Source organism: Oncorhynchus kisutch, linkage group LG28, assembly GCF_002021735.2.
Source record: "Oncorhynchus kisutch isolate 150728-3 linkage group LG28, Okis_V2, whole genome shotgun sequence".
Lineage (NCBI taxonomy): Eukaryota > Metazoa > Chordata > Actinopteri > Salmoniformes > Salmonidae > Oncorhynchus > Oncorhynchus kisutch.
The window spans coordinates 8,687,943-8,709,919 of NC_034201.2; the positions used below are offsets into that span (position 1 = coordinate 8,687,943).

At 42.1% G+C, this 21,977-nt stretch overlaps 1 protein-coding gene and 1 pseudogene across 7 annotated transcripts in view; one reads left to right on the forward strand and one right to left on the reverse strand.

Annotated features, from left to right (window-relative positions):
* Positions 1-2,356, reverse strand: part of LOC109872698 (signal-induced proliferation-associated 1-like protein 1) — a 45,091-nt gene extending 42,735 nt beyond the window's left edge. For 3 of the 7 annotated variants that reach the window (XM_031807943.1, XM_031807945.1, XM_031807942.1), the window contains exon 1: positions 1,992-2,354. The gene's annotated coding sequence lies outside the window, so the exon portion shown is untranslated. Of the gene's footprint in view, positions 1-1,991 lie in introns of all 7 variants that reach the window. The other 4 variants (XM_031807937.1, XM_031807936.1, XM_031807941.1 and 1 more) reach the window with 2 other exon arrangements.
* A 15,930-nt stretch (positions 2,357-18,286) lies between these two features.
* LOC109873467 (insulinoma-associated protein 1a pseudogene) lies at positions 18,287-20,251 on the forward strand (annotated as a pseudogene).
* Positions 20,252-21,977: the final 1,726 nt, after the last annotated feature.

Here is a 21,977-nt window from a genome sequence, read left to right on the forward strand (position 1 = left end):
CTAGTTCCCATCATTTGGGTCAAAACAGCATTTTTAAAGCACCACATTTTTAACATGTTCTAAGAAAAAGTGTTCTTTTTGAGAGCGCCCGAGTGCTTCGCTACTTTAACTAGAACAGGCATATTTCTGTCACAGACACAGACAGACACACATCTGATTGTTCTATACCTACAATAATATAACGATCTCCCTACTGTCCACAAACTATAAAAGTCTGAGGTCAAAGTTTTTTCCTGTTATGTTGTCAAATAATAGAGAATATACCTTTTTTTTCTCGTAGTTTTGAGTACATGGGAGTTTATTTAACCCTAAAATACTGGCGAGTATATCCATGAACCTACATTTGACTGACAAGTAAATAACTGTCGGGTTGAGATTGCTGCATTAAATAGTTGAATGTCTGTTAAGAGTGGACATTTTATCTGGCCTAACCTTCTCAAAGAACACTCAAAATAACAATGCATTTGATCCCAAGTTGAATGCCCTTTTGCAATCCTATTTTGTAATTACTTTGTTATTATTGTGATATTATTACATTATCAATTCTTTTGAATATTTTAGAAGCATTTCATGAAAATTGAAGCGCTGTGGTAGGGTCCGTTTCCCTCGATAAAACCGGCATCTGTCCCCATCATTGGCAGTGTGACCTCAAAGCGTCACCAGACTCTTGTACCCATGTGCTATGTGTGCAATGATAGTGGTTGTGTGTCATGGTGGCACCAACAAATCTGATGTTATCATCCGGCTTCAGTTACCCCCGATCACATATACAGTATATTCATTCTCAGAGAGCTTGATTTCAGAAGATTGACTTTCATACATACATACACACACACACACACATATCCATGAGCACATCTGGCCAACCATCTAGGTTAACAGTCTAGGACCGATAACGTCACACCCTCTGCCAATCTGGCCAGGAACGCACAAAGACCATGACCAAGTCCCTGTCATCAAATTTAGACAAGCACACGGCCTACCACACTCCTTCGGGAAAGAGTGCAAGGACTTCACCATGTCAAGTCCCGATGCATTCATCATCATAAGGAATACCAATTGTCCATTAATGACAACCACAGTGAACACCACATCTGGCGCAAAATAAATTAAATGGCCAGTCCTTATAGTGCACTAGCTTATGTAAGCTGTCCCTCATCCCTCTCCTCTTCATCTCCCTCCTTGTTCCCCCTTTCTCTTCTACACAGCCCTCTCAATCCCTTGCATCCCCAACCCCCAATAAGCACAACCCCCCTCACTGCCAAAATGAGAAAAAAAATGATATCCCGCATCCCTCCTTTTCTTTGCCACCTTGAAAACAACACCCTGATCCCAGCTCTGGTTCTCCATTCCATCATTGTCTGTGCACATTACATGCAGTACCCTCTCAGTCCTCTTTATCATCCCCCACACAAAAACAGGCAGGGGCTGCAGACCTTAGTCTGTAAAAAAAAAAGTACATTTATATGTATATCCTATTTCTCTTACCTTTTTGTTTCTGTGTCACTATAGTTCCTGTCTATTCACCTCTTTCATTCTCCCTGTCTTTGGCGTGCTCTCTGTCTCTTCATCCCTCCCTCCATTCCTCCACCTGGCCCACATCTCTGGGTCCTGCAGCCCCGAGCGCCCTACAGCAAGGTCTGCAGTGACTTCATGTCAATGTCATTACACAGTTTTTAAAACGAGCCCAGAACACCAGCGGGGGGGGGGGGGGGGGCGAGCGTGAAGATAGCAGAATGCCGCTCAGACATAATTTTCTACCCCTGACAAAGCGTCCGTTCATTGTGTTGACACATCCTTTGCTTTCTCACTTCTGTACGGCAGAATGATCTGAATCTCTGGTGAAATCGACAGGAAATAAGAGCATATGCATGCTCACATAGGGGGTGTCCTGAACAAATCAATCACATTCATTATCACCAGACATAGGATATAGGGAATTAGGAATGTGTACATTCTGAAGGCTTTGAGTAAAGAAAGACAGTGCTTACCTCCACATCTCAGCTCCGCTCCACCCTGCCTGGTATCATCCTGTTCCTTTCTGTAGCCTCCCTCCCCCCTCTCCCCATGACAGCATTTTTCTGCTATCTATCCCCACGCTGAGGCTTTTTCTCCTCCTCGTCCCTCTTCGATTTCCCTTGTCTGCTCCCTTCTTCCCCTCTCCAAAAATAAAACTCCTCTCTGGTCAGTGTGACTAGGAGCTCAGCTCTTCCATTCCGTTGTTCAGTCAAAAGAGGCAGGTTGATTTGTTCTGTCTCCCTCCCTCACGCTGATTCTATTTCATTCACATCACACTGAAGCCAAACCCCTCCTTCTCCTCCCCTCACACACGGCACATCCCCAATCTCTCTCCTCCCCCTCCTCTCTCTCTCTCTCTTTCTCTCTCTGTCAAAGAGAGGCTGAGGCAGCAATAGACAGCAAACTAGGCAGGATGTGCTCTCTTTCTCTCCCTCTCTCTAATCCACATTCAAGACTAATGGTTGGATGATTAGGGTGACTAGATTAAGCGACCAATAAGTGCATCTAGCCTGTCAGCCACAATGTGCCATTCTACGTGTTTGGTTGGAGGAAAGGTTGGGGGGGAAAGGAGCATGTGTAGAGTACTCCCCAAACATGGACCAATGGGTGGGGGCCACACTAAACAATTAAATGGTTCCCCAACAAGGAGGGTACATTGTTTACTAGACTCTAAACATTCAGAGGGCTCCCGAGTGGCACAGCGGTCTAAGGCACTGCATCTCAGTGCAAAAGAGGTGTCACTACGGTCCCTGGTTTGAATCCAGGCTGTATCAGATCCGGCCGTGATTGGGAGTCCCGTAGAGAGGCGCACAATTGGCCAGGATTGGACGGCATTGTAAATAAGAATTTGTTTTTAACTGACTTGCCTAGTTAAATAAAGGTAAAAAAATTTTTTAAAGAGGGCCATCATCACTGTTCACCTCCCCCTCCCCTCCAATTCCCTCCCTGCACAGTAGGTTCTCTGCCACCTGACCTTCCAAAATGGTTTCCATGTGTTTGATGCCATTCCATTTGCGCCGTTCCAGGCATTATTATGAGCCATTCTGCATTTCCATAGACATTACCTTGGCTCCCTAAGTCCAGCCATGGCGTGGTGTGATTATGACACCCTACAAAAGCACAGGTGGCAGTCACAGACTGAACACGGGAGATGTTTATGAGAAAGAGGGGAATTATGCTGCTCTTTGTGAGCCTTTTACTGTGGCAAATTAAAGCATTATCATTAAGGATTATGGTCCTTTCGATTTGTCTTTGTTGTGCCAGCACAGTAATATTTATCTATTTTTTCAGATGGTTTTCAGATGGATTTTCTCACTAGGGGTTATAGAGAGTCACAAACAACAGTATTTTGGACCTCAATCTAGAACAAGACTGGGCACCTAATCCCAGGTTCTCCACCTCTCATCACGCTCAAATGCATCCTTATGTTGAAAGCACAGTATAACACCGTGGAAGTGTATGCTGCATGATTCATAACATTATAGGCATATCCCATGTGTGTGTAATAGCACAATAAATAGTTGTATATTGTAGACATTGGTACATGGTTTCTATACTCAGTTATGTGCTGAGACTGCCTGTTTTGCCTAAGACTGTCTGTTTTGACTACTAGCCTTACCAGTTCCGCTTTAACACAACCCTTTAGCTAATGTGGCACTGGAGCTGGGGCCCGACTCCATCCACTAATTACTGTATGAAGTCACCCCCCGCCTGACCATATGGCCCTGATAGGTCACCAGCTCTGGTCAAGCCCACAACAGAGCTGGGTGTGGGGGTGGGGGCTAGGAGGACGGGTTGGGGGTAGTGAGTCTAAAACCAATTAAAACAAGGAAACAATGATAATAGTTTTGGATGCACAAGACAGTAGATTTATGTGATAGCAGTTTAGGTCATGGGGTATAGTCTAAGACTAGAATGACATTGCTGACACATCAAATGACCCCTGATGTTAATTTTTTTCATCATTCATTATTATTTTGCATTTGAGATATGTTCAAACTACCATTTTGACACATGGCAATGCAAACTTTTTCCTCAGTAATTCCTATATTTTACATAATGTAGATTAAATATATATTTCAAATAACTGTTACCATACATAAGTCCAATCAGTTAAACAGAAAATAGTTTGTAAGCAGTGATTGTGGATCAGACAAAGATTTTTTTCTAGTTCCTATTATTCCTTGGTATGATTGGTTTTCATTGTCAAAGACCAGCCTAGCCCCAGTTCATTTATTCTAAGCACTACTTCTCCTTCCTATTTTGTAAGAGAGCCATGAACTGCCTGAGAATCTGAATGCTTCCCTTTATATCTCTATTATAAAAAATGGTTGAATGGAATTCTAACTGCTGTCACATTATCCAACCTAAGACCATGACGCTAGACAGAACCTACTGCATCTATCCGCTTTACCAAGTCTAGCTGCCTGGCCAGTTGGGTGGGTAGAATTTGTCGAACGTTCCAACAGGAATCTGTTCCAAAAACTATGTAAAGTACAAGGTTGCCAACAAACAACGCATACAAAGTAGCATGATCAATTCACCTTGCTAACTAGCTGCCGAATAGGCATCAACTCACCACGTAGCTTATTCTTAATGTTTTTCCATAGGCTACCAGAGACATTTTTCGGAATAAACGTGATGAGTGAAAACCTAATGAAATAGCCCACTCCCTACCCGGTATCTTATTCGGCCGCTATCCAACGTTGTATGCGTTGTTTGTTGGCAACCTTGTTATTTACGAAGTTTTTGTAACAGATTCCCGTTGGAACGTTCCACACATTATTACCCACCCTGGTCAGTGTGTTTGGCGAACAAGAAAAGGTAGATGGGTTGCTGTAGCATTGAATAGAGGCCTAACATAATTACACTCCACCGAATGCTGAATACAAATGATCTTATAGGCCCAAACAAAGTCAGCCCTGGAACGGAACTAAACGGCATAGGTTGTCGTTACCCATTTCATGTGAATACATGTTAACACAAGGTTTCCACGTCCTTTGCGCTGTCATATATCACGTTATGTGTACTGGTGAATTATCAATACTAGCTCACAGCAATAGTCAGTAATACAGCGACATCTAGTGGTAAACTGCATCGTAGACAACCTTGTGTGCAATTGTGACCAGGTCCCAGACTTTGCATCTGTAGAGCCCTGTAAAATCCGCGATACGGAGAACACTTACAGAATCACGGAATCCAGACATCAAAACGGAATTCAACAATATTGAAAATGTATTGAACTTAGTATGGAATCAACTAAATGTATTGAAAATGAATTCGTTGGTACACGTTTGTCATAAAACATTAACAGAATGAATTGGTGATTCGTATTTCCTGCAACTTGCTGAAGAGACAATGAGAATTCCCCTTGTCTGTGTTTGTGCGTCTACCACTTTGTGTAGGCAGTAGCGACGATGCTAATAAAAAGTGGAATGTCTTTCCCCAAAACCTTGTCAATTAAACGTTAACTACAAAGTAGCCTATGCTTACCTGGCAGAATGATGTCAGAAGTATTTGAATCAATCCAGCGAGTATTTGTTATGCAAACTGTACTATCAAGCAAGTGCGCTACAAAAACACCACTAAACAACAGCCTATTGCTATGTGCCACTTGAATTAAAGGGTAACTACACACAAGCATAAAATAAAACATCCCCAGACCTCAAAGTGGCCCTCCTGATGGGGTTTAAACATTGTTGTGGACTTACATCCAATTTAGCTGTTTTTCTTCTTTTTTTAAAGGATCAACTCTACGTCTCAACCATAACCTCCATCCTTACCCGAGCTTCATGTCCACATCCTGGTTCAACCCTAACCCTAGCAATAAACCTAATCCTAACTCTAGCTTCATGTCCGCATCCTGGTTCAACCCTAACCCTAGCAATAAACCTAATCCTAACTCTAGCTTCATGTCCACATCCTGGTTCAACCCTAACCCTAGCAATAAACCTAATCCTAACTCTAGCTTCATGTCCATATCCCGGTTCAACCCTAACCCTAGCAATAAACCTAATCCTAACTCTAGCTTCATGTCCACATCCTGGTTCAACCCTAACCCTAGCAATAAACCTAATCCTAACTCTAGCTTCATGTCCACATCCTGGTTCAACCCTAACCCTAGCAATAAACCTAATCCTAACTCTAGCTTCATGTCCATATCCCGGTTCAACCCTAACCCTAGCAATAAACCTAATCCTAACTCTAGCTTCATGTCCACATCCTGGTTCAACCCTAACCCTAGCAATAAACCTAATCCTAACTCTAGCTTCATGTCCACATCCTGGTTCAACCCTAACCCTAGCAATAAACCTAATCATAACTCTAGCTTCATGTCCACATCCTGGTTCAACCCTAACCCTAGCAATAAACCTAATCCTAACTCTAGCTTCATGTTCACATCCTGGTTCAACCTTAACCCTAGCAATAAACCTAATCCTAACTCTAGCTTCATGTCCACATCCTGGTTCAACCCTAACCCTAACAATAAACCTAATCCTAACTCTAGCTTCATGTCCACATCCTGGTTCAACCCTAACCCTAGCAATAAACCTCCATCCTAACTCTAGCTTCATGTCCATATCCCGGTTCAACCCTAACCCTAGCAATAAACCTAATCCTAACTCTAGCTTCATGTCCACATCCTGGTTCAACCCTAACCCTAGCAATAAACCTAATCCTAACTCTAGCTTCATGTCCACATCCTGGTTCAACCCTAACCCTAGCAATAAACCTAATCCTAACTCTAGTTTCATGTCCACATCCTGGTTCAACCCTAACCCTAGCAATAAACCTAATCCTAACTCTAGCTTCATGTCCACATCCCAGTTCAATCCTAAGCCTAGCTTCATGTCCAAATCTCGGTGAGTAAAACCAATACTTGTTATAGTGCACTTATAAGAATAATTACACAGTAATAACAAAACTGTGGGCTCTATTTTCGGCTGGCAATTTCGCCATGTAAAAACTGGCGCACTGCTATTTTCCATCTCTTTTTATTTATTTTATTTCACCTTTATTTAACCAGGTAGACAAGTTGAGAACAAGTTCTCATGTACAATTGCGACCTGGCCAAGATAAAGCAAAGCAGTTCGACACATACAACAAAACAGAGTTACACATGGAGTAAAACAAACATACAGTCAATAATACAGTAGAAAAATAAGTCTATATACAATGTGAGCAAATTAGGTGAGATAAGGGAGGTAAAGGCAAAAAAAGGCCATGGTGGCGAAGTAAATACAATATAGCAAGTAAAACACTGGAATGGTAGATTTGCAGAGGAAGAAAGTGCAAAGTAAAGATAGAAATAGTGTGGTGCAAAGGAGCAAAATAAATAAATAAATACAGTAGGGGGAGGGGTAGTTGTTTGGGCTAAATTATAGATGGGCTATGTACAGGTGCAGTAATCTGTGAGCTGCTCTGACAGCTGGTGCTTAAAGCTAGTGAGGGACATAAGTGTTTCCAGTTTCAAAGATTTTTGTAGTTCGTTCCAGTCATTTGGCAGCAGAAAACTGTAAGGAGAGGCAGCGAAAGGAAGAATTGGTTTTGGGGGTGACCAGAGAGATATATCTGCTGGAGCTCGTGCTACAGGTGGGTGCTGCTATGGTGACTAGCGAGCTGAGATAAGAGGGGACTTTACCTAGCAGGGTCCTGTAGATGACCTGGAGCCAGTGGGTTTGGCGACGAGTATGAAGCGAGGGCCAGCCAACGAGAGCGTACAGGTCGCAGTGATGGGTAGTATATATAATAGGGGTTGCAACAATTTCGGCAGATCATTTTAGAAAGAAAGGGTCCAGATTGTCTAGTCCGGCTGATTTGTAGGGGTCCAGATTTTACAGCTCTTTCAGAACATCAGCTGACTGGATTTGGGAGAAGGAGAAATGGGGAGGCTTGGGCGAGTTGCTGTGGGGGGTGCAGTGCTATTGAACGGGGTAGGGGTAGCCAGGTGGAAAGCATGGCCAGCCGTAGAAAAATGCATATTGAAATTCTCAATTATAGTGGATTTATCAGTGGTAACAGTGTTTCCTATCCTCAGTGCAGTGGGCAGCTGGGAGGAGGTGTTCTTATTCTCTATGGACTTTAGTGTCCCAGAACTTTTTTGAGTTTGTGTTGCAAGGAAGCAAATTTCTGCTTGAAAAAAGCTAGCCCTGGCTTTTCTAACTGCCTGTGTATATTGTTTTCTAACTTCCCTGAAAAGTTGCATATCACAGGGGCTGTTCGATACTAATGCAGAACAACATAGGATGTTTTTGTGTTGGTTAAGGGCAGTCAGGTCTGGAGAGAACCAAGGGCTATATCTGTTCCTGGTTCTAATTTTCTTGAATGGGGCATGCTTATTTAAGATGGTGAGGAAGGCATTTAAAAAAAATAACCGGCCATCCTCTACTGACGGGATGAGATCAATATCCTTCCAGGATACCCCCGCCAGGTCGATTAGAAAGGCCTGCTCGCTGAAGTGTCTCAGGGAGCGTTTGACAGTGATGAGTGGGGGTTGTTTGACCGCTGACCCATTATGGATGCAGGCAGTGAGGCAGTGATTGCTGAGATCTTGGTTGAAAACAGCAGAGGTGTATTTAGAGGGCAAGTTGGTTAGGATGATATATATGAGGGTGCCCGTGTTTACGGCTTTGTGCTGGTACCTGATAGGTTCATTGATAATTTGTGTGAGATTGAGGGCATCAAGCTTAGATTGTAGGATGGCTGGGGTGTTAAGCATGTTCCAGATTAGGTCGCCTAGCAGCACGAGCTCTGAAGATAGATGGGGGGCAACCAGTTCACAAATGGTGTCCAGAGCACAGCTGGGGGCAGAGGGTGGTCTATAGCAGGCAGCAACGGTGAGAGACTTGTTTTTAGAGAGGTGTATTTTTAAAAGTAGAAGTTAAAATTGTTTGGGTACAGACCTGGATAGTAGGACAGAACTCTGCAGGCTATCTTTGCAGTAGATTGCAACACCGCCCCCTTTGGCCGTTCTATCTTGTCTGAAAATGTTGTCGTTTGGGATGGAGATTTCAGAATTTTTGGTGGTCTTCCTAAGCCAGGATTCAGACACGGCTAGAACATCCGGGTTGGCAGAGTGTGCTAAAGCAGTGAATAAAACAAACTTAGGGAGGAGGCTTCTTATGTTAACATGCATGACACCAAGGCTATTACGGTTACAGAAGTCATCAAAAGAGCGCCTGGGGAATAGAGGAACAGAGGAGGAGTAGGATAAGGGTACGGCTAAAAGCTATGAGAATTGGTCGTCTAGAACATCTGGAATGTCTGGAACGTCTGGAACAGAGAGTAAAAGGAGGTTTCTGGGGGCGATAAAATAACTTCAAGGTATAATGTACAGACAAAGGTATGGTAGGATGTGAATACAGTGGAGGTAAACCTAGGTATTGAGTGATGATGAAAGAGATATTGTCTCTAGAAACATTATTGAAACCAGGTGATGTCATCGCATGTGTGGGTGGTGGAACTGAAGGTTGGATAAGGTATAATGAGCAGGGCTAGAGGCTCTACAGTGAAATAAGTCAATAAACACTAACCAGAACAGCAATGGACAAGGCATATTGACATTAAGGAGAGGCATGCTTAGTCGAGTGATCATAAGGGTCCAGTGAGTAGTGAGGTTGGTTGGGGTAACGGCAATTCAGACAGCTAGCCGGGCCATCAATAGCAAGCTAGCATAGGATGGAGGTCTGTTATTAGCCACCTCGTGCATTTCTGTCGGTAGATTAGTGGGGTTCCGTGTGGTAGAGGGGATCAATCCAATTGGCAAAATAGATATAGTTATAGTGACCCAAGAAAATTTGTCCAATAGACCTAGTCAGATAGCAGCAAATAAGACAGCTAACGATTAGCGGGCCACAGATGGGCGTTCAGGTAACGCCGCAACGGAGGGGCGAGTTGGATAACTCCCTCGGGCAGATAACGTCGGTAGTCCAGTCGTGAAGGCCCGGTGGGGCTCAGCATTGGCAGTAAAACGGGTCCGGATAGGTGATTGTAGCCCAGGAGTGGCTGATGGAACTCTTCAGCTGGCTAGCTCCGGAATAATTGATGTTTACTCCGGAATCGACGTAAGCCAATAGTCACACGGATAGCATCTAGCTAGCTGCGAGATCCAAGTGTAAATGGTCATAAACCCTTACGCCAGTTTCAGCAATTTACCTGTCTAATATCAGCTCGCTTCCGCTGAGGGGGAAGGGTGGCCATATTTGAGGTGTGTCCATATAAACAAGCACACAAGTGATAATTTCATGCAGCGCTAAAGGGAAGTTTTAAGAACCACCAAAAGCAGGTCTTAACTGTAATGCAGTTGATTAATGACATGGATTTTGAGAGCGGAAGCGCAGCCTATCCAGCTGTGTGCCCATGAGAGTTGTGCCTTTTGGAATGGTTTCCACCCATTTCATTTGATTTGATTAAAAAAAACAAGCCTAGCCTACCTTTCCCTTAATCAAGGCTAGTTTAGCAGCTTTGCATAGTGCATATTTTCATCCTGTCCATGCATTAGCCAAGTAGCCAATGAATAAAGAGTTTTTTTATGGTCTACTGACAGTGGCTGGAAGTATTTTAGAGGTTTTTGCCCTCGTGCTTTTTCATGATTCACAATTCACATACCTGCATATTTCATTTTGCTTGTTCAAGTAGCTTAAAGATCCCCGTTTTCAAAGAGCGCCCCTCGTCCGATTACCAAAGGCGTGCTCCACCAAACTATTCAGTCCTTCTATAATGCATATCAACGGCAGATTTTTTTGAGAATGTGCCTCGCACATAGGCAACAATACAATTGACAGGAGCCATGTATTTTGTATAGGCGTGTGAATGTTATGCGTAGAGAGATTTTCTCCTAGGTTTGTGCACAGTGCCATGGAACTAGAGATGGGATTTTTGATATCATGCTTCTGACCCCATCTGATTTAGAAATATTGCATAGCCTCCCATCTTCTGAATGAACCTCTAAAATACTTAGCTATTTGATTTTGAATTGTAGGACCCCTTTAGGTATAAAAAAAGGTATTGAATTTGGCATTTACTACTATAGCCCATATAAATGCATGGAATTACAACACATTTGTAAATGCTAAATAAAGACAGTCAAAAAAAGTAGCATGAGGAATAAGGTTTTGATGTGTCTATCATATATCTAGGAGATATAAGAAAGCTCAGGAAATATTTTAGTTTTTTTGGACACATATTTAACCCATTATTTTTGTTAGCCTGAAACTACCTCCATTTGTTTGTATGGGTCACCTTCAGATGACTCCTATTGCAGATGCGGAAGGCCGACATAAGCAGATGAGGTGGATTGAGACGCAGCCCATACAAAACACTTGATATCTCTAGCTTAAACTGACAGATTTTTACGGGGATTTTTTAATTATGTTACTTAGATTGAAGCACGGATGTGTCAATAGACTTTTAAGGATTAACGAAGGCAGTTTTTTTTGTCCATTGCCCAATGCAATCGCCAAATAGCAGCCTATCAATAAAGGATTTGGCTCATGAGACTGCTTTGAAATAAATATTAATCACCAAAGCTTGATTAAAAGAGTTTGGGAGCAGCAAAACAGCGTGCTCCCGTTGTTATTTTGGATGTATGTAAAAGCAGCCAGTCTACATTAATATTATATGCCCACGGGGAGCAAGTATGGTGCCTGTAACTGTATTTAGACATTGCCTATTTAAAACAAGTTTTTGTTTAGTTTCAATTACAATTGTATTCAAATTATTCATTCTCTTTTTAATTAATTTAATCTTGCTTATTGACAACTTCTGGCTAGTCCATGGCTCAGACATGGCAGACATAATGCAATTTAAAGTAGCCCTAGTCCCTATATCAGTGTGAAGGCTTTGTTTAACAATATATTTCTATATTGAAGCCATGCAATTAGGCTTCTTACAATGTGGACTGCAAACATGTTCCAAGATATTTAGCAAAGATAGGATATGCCTACATACATCTTGTCATTTTGTTTCTGTAGGCTATTTAACAAACTGGTCCATAATGGACTAACATTTGATTTGGAGTTGACCATATATTTAGCCATGCATGGAGCATGTTCTGATTGGCCAGTGAGGGGTCAAGCCTTCGACACACCTACAACTTGTTTACTCCTCAATACCCAGCCCTTTCGCGCCACTGCCAGCAACTGCATCCATAATTCCGTTTGTGAAAATAGCACAAATATTTCTGCCACATCCCCAACCTATAGCTCTACAACCAGCACTAAGATTGACCATTGCATACTTTTTGTTAAAATAGATCCCTAATAATTTTACATGTGACCATGGAAGGTAATAGCCTAAACTACCAAAATTCTAGTGAAGTATTTCCTATAAAATATAGGCTATGAAAAACACTGACAGAAAATAGCCTAATGGTATCACCGTTAAAGCTAGTCGGTGGTTGGTACATCAATTTTTGGACTTTTAAATTAATGATATATAGCCATTGATTATATAATAATATAAATGCCTCATTAGCTTAGTTCAACTGTCTTACCCCATTACAACCAAAAATATAAGATTGTTTTACTCCATTGTTTGTAAACAATGTACCCTAATTGTACACAAAAACTGTATAGCTTAAAAAATAATGTGAGGTTTTGCCCGCCCTACAGATGTCTATATCGGTCCGCTAATACAGGACTAGCAAAGGCCCAGTACTTTTGTGGGAAACAAAAAAAACATTTTCGAATTTTATTATTCCGATTTTTTTGGTAATTCAGATTTTTAAAGGGGGTGCTGCTCCACCCTCAGCACCCCTACTTTCCGCGGATATTTGTATATTGGTTTAAAATAATCGCGAAAGTCAATTTGTGAAGTTCCATTTTGAGACCTTTCTGAATTCTCCAGGCCTATTAGCCATCATTAGCTCTATTCTCAGAAGGTTCCGTGGAAGGAAAGGTGTCCTAGAAAGGCCAGAAAGATGTACAAAGACTCCAGGCACCTCAGCCATGGACTGTTCTTTCTGCAAGCGTGACCGGAGCATCAGGTCTTGGACTAACAGGATCCAAGACAGCTTCTATCCCCAAGAAAGAAGACTTTCTGCACTGACTGCATACTCACAGGTATCCACCCACCCATTCACACATACCTACACTGACACTCTTGCACACACACACTCAAACTCACATACTGACATCCACACACACACACACACACACCATCATGCAAACACTCACCATATCTGCTGCTACTATTTATTATTATTGTTATTATTATTATACTTTATCTTGCTGGTAACAGTCACTTTTTGTTTTACCCCTGCTTACATGTACATAGCCTATTTACCTCACTACTCCAGTATCCCTGCATATTGAAACTATGGTACATGTTTTGTTTTTTAACTTGATATTCAACAGATTGCTGGGAAAGAGAGCGCTATCAGAGAGCGCTATCAGATTTGACACCAATGCTCCTTATAGGACACATCATTGCACTGCACTCTATACACATCACTGCACTCTATACTGCTCTGTAAACTGGTCATCTCTGTATACCTGTCGCAAGACCCACTGGTTGTTGCTTATTTATAAAAACCCTCTTAGGCCTCACTACCCCTATCTGAGATAACTACTGCACACCTCATCCTCCACAAACAAGAACTGTTCTGCCAGTCAGGTCCCCAAAGCACACACATCCCTGGGTCACTCGTTTTTTCAGTTCGCTGCAGCAACAAACACTCAAACTGGACCGTTTTATCACAATCTCTTCAATCAAAGACTCAAACATGGACACTCTTACTGGCAGTTGTGGCTGCTTTGTGTGATGTATTGTTGTCTCTACCTTCATGCCCTTTGTGCTGTTGTCTGTGCCCAACAATGTTTGTACCCTGTTTTGTGGTGCTACCATGTGCTGCTGCCATGTTGTGTTGCTGCCATGTTGTTGTCATGTTGTGTTGCTACCATGCTGTGTTGTCATGTGTTGCTGCCATGCTATGTTGTCATCTTAGGTCTCTCTTTATGTAGTGTTGTGTTGTCTTTCTTGTGTGTGTGTTTTGTCCTATATTTTTTATTTGTACTCCCAGCCCCCGTCCCCGTAGGAGGCCTTTTGCCTTCTGGTTAGGCCGTCATTGTAAATAAGAATTTGTTCTTAACTGACTTAATAAAAAAATAAAAAATTTAAAAAACAACAGGGGAGAAGGCCTGGGTGTTATAGATGTGACCTACTCCTCCTAATTTATGCAATTTGTGGCTTTAGAGTAGGGAGAGCATTGGTTAGTGGAACACCTGGCAAAGTGGGACACTTAAGCTTTGTAATTGATATCTTTAAATGTGTACTATAACATAACGCCTGTGTGTTAGTGAGGAAGTATGTGATGATTAAAAAATGGGTATGGCGTCATCGTTGTGGGCGTGGCATCCCGTGTAATGACACGTGTCTCGAGGCATAATGGTAAGTAAATTGACATAGGGTTCTGAGGTAAATAATGTTAAGGTTATAAAACACTAAGAAAGGATTTTCAGTGTCTCATTACGACATATGTTGTAATGGGATGTAATTGTAAATCCAAATGACTGTAAATGTTTTTCTTACTACTCTCACGTTTTTAGAATAGTGATATTGTGACAGTGTGCCAGTATGCCAATCGCCTACTGTCAAAATGGGACACCCCTCTAGGCCATTTTAATGCAGAAAAAATATTTCCGGGGATTATGAATGACATGTTTTCTTAACAGAAATCTATTTTCTAAATAGGATCAAATGTTCAATTTCATTTTCCTCAAATTTGCAAATCAGCTAGCTTGCTAAAAAAAAATACATTAAACATCCTAGCAAGCTATATTCATAACTATAAAGGTATATGATGACTAAAAAAGTTTATTTTGCTATATTTGACTATGGTAACAATAAAACAGTCCTTGAAATGTTTGATAGGTAAGGTCTTTCTGGTTTCGTTCTACAAAATGTCCATTAGAGTGTGATGTTGAGCTGATAGGCCTAAATGAAGTTCATTTTATTTTATGAATAGGCTATACAATTACAAATAGGCTACATCATATAATTATAATCAAGTATGATGATGATAATGATAATAATAATGATAAATTATCCTTCTTAATGTTCCACAAAAATACATAAATAATGTTTTAATACATTTAATTTGTATGAAGAACATTTTGAAATTACTCATATACTCTTTAATTTATTATTCTTTACGAGAATAATATCAAGGTGTCGCAATTCACCAAGTTGTCGCAATTTACCAGTATCGACTTAAAACATTTGGGCTCAGGACGGTTTGTTTTTGAAGAGTCCTCTGTGTTTAATATTATAATTTTTATGTATAGTGTAGTAGAGTTCTTAAGTTATTTAGAATTGTATCATTTTGGGGGTTAAGACAATGAGATGCTTCTGCGTAAGGTGTTCCGGAAAACGATTTTTCAGAAAGTGTCCCACTTTACCAATACTCACCCTATACACCCCGCCTTTACCCAATTGAATCTGGTTGAAAAGGGATTGGATGGAGAACCATGGCGCTGTAGCTGCATGTTTGTTTATTCTATTGTTATTGGGGACTGGGAGGCTGTGTATTCATGTCCTCAGCAAATACTGTACAGCTGTATGTAAATAAGACAGCACGAACTGCACATGGCTGAGGAACGAGCGATATGGGCCAATCGCTGGCGTTCCTGCATCCTTCCCGGTAGCAACAAGATTACACATTCCGAATTCCTCCTGCCCAGGCTGCGCACTGAACAAAGGGAGGGTAGTCCTATAGGGTGACGTGTCTCTCTTGTAGGCTACTGTAGGCCAGGCAATGGATTTTCTTCGAAATACGTTTCCATGCAATTGCTAAGATTATTATGTCGAATCATCAGTGATGTGCGTGAGCATGATGCCAGGTGGCATTTATTGGGACGACTCATGTAGGTAGCCCTGCAATGTGGTCACTAGCTGGCGCAGCCACAAAGGCATATAATCTGATTTTTTTTAACCTAACCTTAACCACACTGCTAACCCTAATGCCTAAACCTAACCTTAAATTAACACTAAAAAGTACATTTTTGTTTTCATTAATTTTTGACGGAATAGTCTATTTTGACTTGCAGCTGGCCCATCAAGTGGAAATCGCTCAGATCTGCCTTCAGGGCAAGATTCATGACAATAAACGTCAACCTGCTATTACAGGTCTAGTCGGTAGCCTAATATGGAGCAAGTTCTGACCACGATTAACATTCCAGAGGTGGTTAGCCATTATCTTCATGACTTCTGTTTCTCAAAATGTGCTGCTCTCATCTCTTTGCGACTCATGTCTGAGACGTTTAATTCCCTGGTTGTGATTGGGTTCTTATTAGCCTGAATGTTCAAACAAGTTTCTATATTATTCTTATAACCTTTACCTACTGGGGCTGAATTCACGTGTCTAATGTAGCTCAAGTTATGGCTCATAAACACAACCTTTTTTGATTAGGCTACATGTACAAAACAACATTGGAACAGTGGAACATTGTCTAGTTGTATCAGAAGTATTTAATTTAAATTAACCGAATTAGTTTGGACAGGTTGACGAGTCTATAGGCTATATTGTTATATATTATTCTTCATATGCCTCAGTGGAGATAGGTATTCCGTTAGTTTAAAAGCGCCACATTTGTGATTCCGTTTAATTATGCCGCTGCTGAATTGTGCGTCTGAGCCGCCAGTAATGGGGTAAGTCAGGCAGGTCACGTCAAAGAATAGGACCGAAATCAATTCTCCAGCTTTATGCAAATGAGGTGTCACAGAGGTCAGGGCGGGCGCGTGGCTTGTGCCTCCAAAGGCACACGCTTCAAACTTCCAATTCCAACAAAGGCGGAAAGTAAAAGAATTGGGAATGTCCCCCTTCGACCCCCAACACATATACAAATACACGCCCCTCGCCCCTCCATACCGCAATCCTTCTCGCGCTCGAACTTTTTTTTTGTCTCCTATCCCCAAAGGACGAAAAAAATCCAATAACAATCAACGCTCCCCGGAGACAACAGACCGGTTGGGCGACACCGCACAACGGCTGGGGGACGTGTGTGTTCGTGCGTGCGTGCGTGTGTTTGTGGGTGTGCGCCTTGAGCATATTCCAAATGAGTTTGCTGCGGAGTACAAGACAATGTCTGTTTCTGCATGGGACATGCTTATTTTTCATAACGATATTATCTGATGTCTATTTTAAATCAGTGGTGACAAGTTATAGGCTAAAGAAAAGAAGACCTATAAGAAAACAGGTAAAAATGTATTATTTTGCCTGAGTTAACAGGCCTAATATCTATCAAAACAGGAAATGGGGATGTTGCAATAACAAATCCTATTGACTTTTATTTCAGGAACTTGTGACAATATGCATACACAAAATGTTGGTGTTAAGCCCAAAAGAGGCTACAAAACATGAATCAATGCAACTGACTTCTTAGATTTATGTGCATTGTTTAAGAGCCAACCTTACCTCTCTCCTTAGTTTACAGGAAGATGTTTGGTCTGTGACCGTTACTGTTGATTGATTTCAACCGTTTTGTTGGCCTTTACAATATAACCCTGATGCAGATAGCCCTGCTGCTATTCCCAATGTATCACTAATAATATTTAGTTTTAGAAGGGTGGGGGTTGGGTGGGTCTGTATATGTGATGTGCTTTTGCGCCAGATTGTGGGCATGTGAAGGAAATTGTTAATTTCGCTGACAGTGACACGACAGACTGTTTCTATTGTTGAGTCGAGACGTTTGATAGTGGGGGTATTGGTTCTGGGCAGTTTGCCACAACGATGAAGCAGAGTTGATGACGACTATTCAAATAATTAGGATACCCTTCACACCAGGGACTGAACAAATCATATGGAGTTATTTTGTGTGGAGTTATTTTGCGTTTTCTTCTCATAATGTTGAATCACACATTTTTTAATGAAATTAACATGTTCAAATAGTTGAATGCCCCTGGACGCTGTGTAGGCTAAGCTGCATTTGAGCAGAGCATTGAACACTGATCTGCTTAGATTCACTGGTGCTGTGCCTCGTCTGCTCTGCTTCTTTGCCTCCAAACTGACACAAACCTGACTCCCCGCAGGCACTTTTCCCCTCCTTTTGATTTGTGCGTTTCGATGAATGGACGGACGGCTGTGGCACGTGTGTGTTGAATAGAGTCTCAGAGGACATGGGAAGATAAAGGCTGGATAAGGGTGGTATGGCTCTGTGTAATCTACATAATGGCTAGGAACCGTCAAGGACGGGGCAAGTGGTCGGGGTGGGAGTGGGATGGGGGGAAGACAGGGGCCTAGGCAATGGGGGAGGCTGACATCTGCCGCTGTGCTCCTCAGAGACTCCCGGTGGATCATGTTGCCGGGCCTTTCTATTGACGGCTGGACTGCTGCCATCTGCGTCCTAACTGACGCACAATGACAGCTTGGGGGCTTTATAAAGACCGAGACAAACGAAAGAGGGCCAGTGTGGACAAGTACTGCAGAGAGAACAGGACGCATTACGATTACGCACGCCTCTTTACAATCCCTGGCCTCGACTTTAACAGTGAAGACGTATTGAGGTTGAAGATAACGCGTCGTGTCTGACAGTCACCATGCCAAAGGGTTTCCTTATAAAACGTTCTAAAAAGGCTGGTCCTGTTTCATACAGGATGCGCGAGGAGGACTTGGCGCTGGTCGCCAACTGTTTACCGCTAGTCGAGAATGCCCCGGCTCATGCACAGCCCTCGGTGTGCCACAACTTTATCAGAGTTCCGAGCCGGGTTATTTTCGGTGGAATGTCAGAGTCTCACTGCGCGCCCTCACTGAGCCCGACCCGACCTGACAGCGAGGGATATCAGTACCCACCAGCGGACTCCGCTCATCAAATGCTCAGCTCTCTTTCTCCTGCTCCAGCAGATACCTTTCCAGAGGCAAATTTGGGAAGCTTCGCCATTGATGGCTCCCCAGTGTCGCCGTCTCTTCCGGAGATGACCACCAGACTGGACACCATGTGCGGGAATGCTAAATATGCAGCAGTGAAGCGGTCTGCCTTCTCCAACGCCAGATCTCCCCATACTAATTCTAAAAAGCGCAAGTCCTCAAGCTCCCCAAACCAAGAGAAGAAGTCCAGCGTCCGACATGAGGTAACCACATCTCCCGTCCTCGGGTTGCGCATTACGGAGGAGGCAGAGGATGAGGTGAAGCAGCGCTCCAACACCAGTAGTCCGCTTGGAGAGTTTATCTGTCAGCTTTGCAAGGAGCGGTACGCGGACCCTCTAACTTTGGCCTTCCACAAGTGCTCTCGCATCGTCCGAGTCGAATATCGCTGCGACGAGTGTGACAAAGTGTTTAGTTGTCCCGCTAACCTGGCCTCCCACCGACGTTGGCACAAGCCAAAGGGTTTCCAAGTGGAGAGAGTCTCGTCACAAAGAGAGGAGAGCCGACCTCATACACCAACAGCCAGATATACGCTCCCACCCTCCACGCCACCCTCAGACTCGGGCTCGGATGAAGAAATTATGTTCAGCTGCCCTCAGTGCTCAAAGAAATTCAGAAAACAAGCGTACCTGAGGAAACACCTGGCCTTGCACAACAGGAAAGCAGCTAGTCTTCCCCAGAATCAGACTCCTTCCTCTCCTTTGGCCATAGTCACAGACCAACAACACAGCTGCCCGCTTGAGTCCGGCCAGGAATCACCCCAGCCCTCCACAAAATACGCAGGGACCGAGCGTATCACAAAGGTGACAGGAGAGGTGTTTCCGTGTCGATTTTGTGGGGATAATTTCTTCTCCTCCCCTGGCCTCACCAGACACATCAACAAGTATCACCCAACGGAGCGCAGACAGGTGATAGTTTTGTCCCAAACTATTTAATAACCTCAGGCTTTTGCTTCGGCATTAATGACTTCATTCCGTTTGGACAGAGTTATTGTAAACATTTGTTTCACCTCGCAAACGGACAAACCTCTTTAATGTGAAATCACACATGTTCCTCCTGAATAGTCTACTTTTGTGTAAATGTCTTCTCTTTTTTATAATTCTTTTTATTTTTATTTTACAAATGTATATTTATCTATAGTCGATTATTTATTTTATATTTATTGATTTGTTAATTTAATAATGTGTTTGTTTATTTATTTATCTGCCCAGATTTGTATTAATCATGTTGCTTTTGACTGGGTTGATGTGAGCAATGACATAAAAAAACAATTACGCATAGCCTCAAATGACCTCTGACCAAATGTGTATACTTTTCCTTGAAACACAATACTATCATGCCAACTTCTTCCTAAAATAATAAAGTATAAATGTACTCTGCAATTGTCTATTTATTATATAAAATATCTTATTGTGTTTACTTTTTGTTAGGCTACATCCATTTCTGCAACATCTACTTTCCATACATGCCAACACCAAATATGCCCTTTATTTAGAGTTGATGGATCAGGTCTACTTGTGATATGATAGATAGACAATTAAATAACATGGTCAATGCCATGTCCCCATTTGAAATAGAATGGGCCCAACCGACAAATCAATTTCCAACTTTAAGCATCGACCTTGACAGTGGTCATTAGGTTCAAGTTCAGGGGAAGCGGGGCAAGGTGCAAAATGATAAAGGTTTGTCTTTAGTTCAGCCTAGTCTTATAGACTAGAAACAACATAGTAAACGTAATCCTAGACACTAAAATGTATATGATACTGTATCATACTAAATGGAGTGTCTCGTATTTACGAACAGAATAATACGAAATGCTCTGAGACCAGGTTGCAGACAGAAGGGGCATTCTTATGGTAAAAAAAAAGTAAGGAATAAGTATTTTGGCTATATTTACGAAAATACGCATGTTTTCATAAATTTCATAAAACGTAGTGATTAGCCTATTATCCATTTGAAAATGTAGCCATATTACCATTTCAAATATGTTGGAAATCTGGCACATAAGTAGGTCCTACTTTTTTAACGCTATTCCAAAATAAATGTAAATGGTTGGAATTAAAATGGCTTCTAATAAAAAGCCAGGGAAGAGTCCTTCTTCCATTTTGGCCACAAGAGATCCTCTCATATCAACTGAAAACAATTGTTGTAAGCTACACTGGTATCATCCCGCGCCCTTGTGGTACAACAAATAATTGCTGCCGCTTGCTTTACTCCCCAGAAAAGGGAATTCCCCCTCTCCCTGTGTAGCCTGGATACCAGTCTTTTTAGCTAACATTCCACTCCTATCATTTGCCAAAGGCAAAGACTACTCCTTGAGCATAGTGGAGTAGAATTGAATGCATGGAATAGAATGAATGGTCAAAGAAGTGTTGAGAATAAATAAATCCTGATGAAGCACTGATGTTTTCCAGTGGCTTTCTGTACCATTACCTCCATGCTGAAGGTTTCATTTCTTTCCAGAGACAATCGGGTAAATGCTTAGCTACTTGTTTGTATTCATGAATATTTGACAGATGCCTTAATTACAAGTGTTTGTAATGAAATTGGTAATTGTTGTGAAGATAAAGTAGTAATGACATGAAGTAAAGTCTAGCAATACAATATATAATTGTGCCGCCATCAGAAAGTGCTCAAGGTTCCCCACTATGACCCTTTTGGTGGCCACGGCATCAGTAGCATTAGAGGTTGTTACAATAAGAGATTACTGGTTTGATCATGTTTTCACGATACTCTGGTACTCTTCTCTGCGGTGTGTGTGTGTTTAGCCTGGAGTGCAAGATGGAACGTCAACCATCACTAACATACAGGCAGTGACTGGAAAGGTCAAGACTCCCCATAACCCTATGAGCACTCACTTAGCTTACATACTCACCTACAATATTTTACTTTTACATGGAAGAATGACTTCAGAATCCAGTATTTACAATCCACACGGTCATAAAACCTCTCACACTGTTGTGTTTGCATGTCTACTGTACGACCATCATCATACATGATCTGTTATGCAGGCTCAACAAGCCAGTTTCTGCTTTCCTGGTAATCTATTTCATGGAATGTGTGCTGGAAGCTTGAAAATGCTTGTCTGGGGTCGACTCTA